Source organism: Furipterus horrens, unplaced genomic scaffold, assembly GCF_987537825.1.
Source record: "Furipterus horrens unplaced genomic scaffold, mFurHor1.1.pri manual_scaffold_1, whole genome shotgun sequence".
Lineage (NCBI taxonomy): Eukaryota > Metazoa > Chordata > Mammalia > Chiroptera > Furipteridae > Furipterus > Furipterus horrens.
The window spans coordinates 73,780,046-73,784,278 of NW_028327171.1; the positions used below are offsets into that span (position 1 = coordinate 73,780,046).

The 4,233-nt window shown below is 37.6% G+C and overlaps 1 pseudogene; it reads right to left on the reverse strand.

Annotated features, from left to right (window-relative positions):
* Positions 1-202: 202 nt before the first annotated feature.
* On the reverse strand, positions 203-835 carry LOC150021288 (high mobility group protein B1 pseudogene; annotated as a pseudogene).
* Positions 836-4,233: the final 3,398 nt, after the last annotated feature.

The following is a 4,233-nucleotide window of genomic DNA, read 5'->3' on the forward strand; positions in this document are numbered from 1 at the left end:
CTATTGAAAATACCACCAGGACAGGGCTATCTAAAGACACATTTGGTAGTTTGTTAACTATACAAAAAAAGACACTGTACAGTTTACAAACAAATCTTACACAGCCTTACATTTCAATTTTTTTTCTTTAAAAGGAGTGAGTTGTGTACAAGGGGGTTAAATGCTTTATAGACAAGAAAAATAAAACTGCGCTGGAACCAACTTATTCATCATCATCTTCTTCATCTTCATCTTCTTCATCTTCCTCCTCTTCCTCATCCTCCTCATCTTCCTCCTCTTCCTTCTTTTTCTTACTTTTTTCAGCCTTGACAACTCCATTTTTTGCAGTATCAGGCTTTCCTTTAGCTCAATATGCAGCAATATCCTTTTCATATTTCTCCTTCAGCTTAGCAGCCTTCTTTTCATAAGGCTGCTTGTCATCTGCAGCAGTGTTATTTCACATCTCTCCCAGCTTCTTTGCAACATCACCAATGGATAGGCCAGGATGCTGTCCTTTGCTTTTTGGGCGATACTCAGAACAAAACAAGAAAAAGGCCGAAGGAGGCCTCGTGGGTGCATTGGGATCCTTGAACTTCTTTTTTGTTTCCCCTTTAGGAGGAATATAAGTTTTCATTTCTCTTTCATAATGGGCCTTGTCCGCCTTTGCCATGTCTTCAAATTTTTCTTTCTCTTTAGCAGACATGGTCTTCCACCTCTCTGAACACTTCTTAGAAAACTCTGAGAAGTTGACTGAAGCATCTGGGTGCTTTTTCTTGTGCTCTTCCTATCAAGTTTGCACAGAGAAAGCATATGATGACATTTTGCCTCTTGGCTTCTTAGGATCTCCTTTGCCCATATTGGATTACTTTTCCTCAGTGAGCACAGTGTAGCCCGTCCAGCTCGCACTTGCCCCGACCCTGTCTCTATGGAGCTCAATGTACTGCAGTGGCTGTGAGAGCAGGAATCAGATGCCTCAATTGCTTATGATATCTATGGTACTGTCCATGAGGATACCAACGGTGCTTAGTAGTAAAGATCATTTTGCTAAGTGGTTCTATCATAGGTCCTGTTCAAAGTGTTCATCTTTTTCTTCAAATATGGTTTTCAGTACTTGATCCAGTGTTTCTTCATAATTGTGCACAAGATCTGGCCGAGGGATAGGTTTTGTGTGTTCATATGGACTGTCCACAAAAGGATGGTAGCAAACTATAGTCCTGCCATCAGATGTCAAAGCAAGCTCTACTTTGCAACTATAGTCATCTGGAAGAGAAGAATACGTGGATTTATGACAAACACAACATAAAGCTCCATTTTGACAGATCCTCACCAGGATCCACCATCTTGTCCCAATCCAGGTCCTACTGATGTCTTAAGATTCCCATGAACACACTATGAGCACCTACCCCATTCAGGTGAGGGGCACCAGTGTGAAAGACTTGCCCCTGTCAAAATGCCCCCTATTGCCCTCCCCTGACTGTGACCTATTGATATTCAAACACTAATGAAGTCCTCTCATGCATTTGCTTGACCTCTGACCACCCACTCCCATATACATACTTGGGGCTCCTCTGATTTGATCCCTCTTCTAGGATCTGTGAAGAAAATCAACCTTTTAATTTCATATGCCTCTCCAGGTAAAATTTCTGCAGCTGTGTTTTTGTGATCTTTAAGGACCCCAAAAAGACCATTTACTCCTCATTTATAACAATGCACTATTAGAAAAAAACACTTTTGATATAGTTCTCCTAACCCAGGATCTATTTAAAACAGTTTATTTTAAACTGCTAAATAGCATTGTTTTCTCTACACTTTTACTGTAGCCTTCTTATTGTTCAAAAGAAATCTAATTGTCACAAAGATAAATTGCCTAAGTCTGGCAAAATTTGCAAATATAGAACGAATGAAGTCTTCAACCAATGTTTTAGCAGAATCTCCAAAGTTTTAATTAAGGTCAGTTCCTAAGTAACATGTAAAATTATTCAATCTAAAATTGATGAAGTTAGATACAACATAGTGATTTATTGTGCAGTACTTCTACAAAGTTTTCAAGAGCAGGTGATTAAATGTCCCTGTATAAAATAATTGGTAATATGGAATAATGTGGATGAAAATAATTTATTTTTGTCCTAATATCACAGGGTGTTTCAAGTTAATTGTGAACTCTTGAAATCCATTGTTTTCATAAGCGGACTTATCTTCTCGGTTGCCTTGGATTATCAATAGAAAGTTAGAATTGTTAACTTTTTTTTTTGTAATTTGTCAGTCAATTTATGTGAAATCTTATGTGTAACATTTTAATGTATAAAATTAATGATTTTAACAAGCGGTGGTAAGAATTAAATTTAGATATTCAAATACTTGTTATAACATTAAAATGACAAGAAATAGTAATAACTACATTCAATGAATATTTTAAGATAAGTTGAAAATGACCTTTATGCTCAGAAATTATTGAGTTTTGAGGATGCAAGATAAATAGTTAGCTGGGAAAACAAAAATGATGTGAGAACACATAAATGTCCCTATTGGTAAAATTATGTCCAGACAAAACACATTTAAAAAAAATGCTCCCTGCATTCTCATCATTCACTGATCTGTATTAAACTACTTAGGAGAATAAATCTTAATAATTTGTGCAGTACTTTCCAGTTTTGAAACATCTTTCAAGTAGACTCATAACACCTCTATGAGGTGATAGCAGCAAATGTTTTCATAGATATTTTACAAATAAATAAATGGATTGACTACTACATATCTGGCTCCCTGTTAGTCATCTTACATATATTATCATTAATAGTCTCAATGTTTCAGAGAATGTAAGTAACTTACCAAAGCACGACACTTTTTTTTATACCATAAAAACCATTTGAAAAGTGGTGATTTTTTTCTAAATGATTTAATGAAAATGTTCATATTTATTCCATTATTTGTCAAATGGTATGCTTTTTTTCAATTCGTCGGCGGCGGCGGCAGCCGTCCGTCTTGAGAGACGATGGTGTAGCTTCTTAAGAGTCTATCTGCACCGCCGAGAATGGCTGTGCAGTCCGACTTGGGAGTGACACGGTATCTGTCTCCTCCCGTGTTGAATCGACATCTTGCGATGACACTGGAGTGTCCTCTCCAGTGAAGCTGAAGCTACAGAGCCTGGGCAGGGTGATATGGAGGGTCTGCTGTTGCCCATGCAGCAGACCCCCCCTCTCTTCGCAGCTGAAGGGCCCAAGGGAAAGACAGAGTCAATGCAGCTTGGCTTCAGGTGCGCCGCAGGAGTTGCCGGTGTTGACTACAACGTCAAACCGCCTTAGGGACTCCGGCTCCGGATTTTCTGTCGGGGTTTACTCCCTTAGCCTTTCCCCTCAAGAGGTATGCCGCAAGGCAGCGGAGGTTTTTTTGGAGTCAGAGTTTTCCTTCTCTGATGTGCCCTGACTGGAAGATCGAACCAGCGACACTTAGCTCGCAGGCCGACGCTCAATCCACTGAGCCAAACCAGCCAGGGTAAATGCTTTTTTTCAATTAATGTATTATAATTGAAAGATACATCCACAGATACTTCCATCTATTGAATCATATTAAAAACTAAAATATTAGTATTAACAATGAGCCTGATTGAGAAGCCCTAAGCAGTCAAAACATATGAAATAATTAGATAAATCAGGTTTAATAATACTAATAGATAGTTACTTTAGAACAGAGTTTGAAGTTAATATAAATTATATCATATGTAAATGAATACTTGAAATTTGATTTTATTGTGTCTTAGAAACATAAGGAGTATACACTTTTTTGAAATGACAATGGGCACATATAGGCTATTTTTTTTAATCTTTATTTTATAAACAATTTTTCAAGAACGTAATTGTAAATCACATCAGGTTGCATTTGTCTTTTAGTCAGGAAGGTTGATTTCCAGTTTCTAGCAACTTGACAGAACTTAATTTTTCCTTGCAGTTTGGCTTTGGACTACTAGCACCAAATCACTGACAATAAAAGCAAAGTGCTTCTATGACCACCAAGAAAACCTTTAACTCAGCTTGTTGAATCTGTTGCAAATGAACTTCCCAGGTTGTACCTGTGTATACAAGCAGTAGTTTAATGAGAACCAGTTTCTTGGAAGCATTGAGGAATTTGTTGAATATTTACTTTTATAAACAGAGATTTAATTAAGTGGCACCTGGTAGGAAAGAGCTGATCTGGGCTTGAGAGAACATATTCCATTTACAAAATTACCCCTCAGAGGGTATTCCTTGGATGAATTTA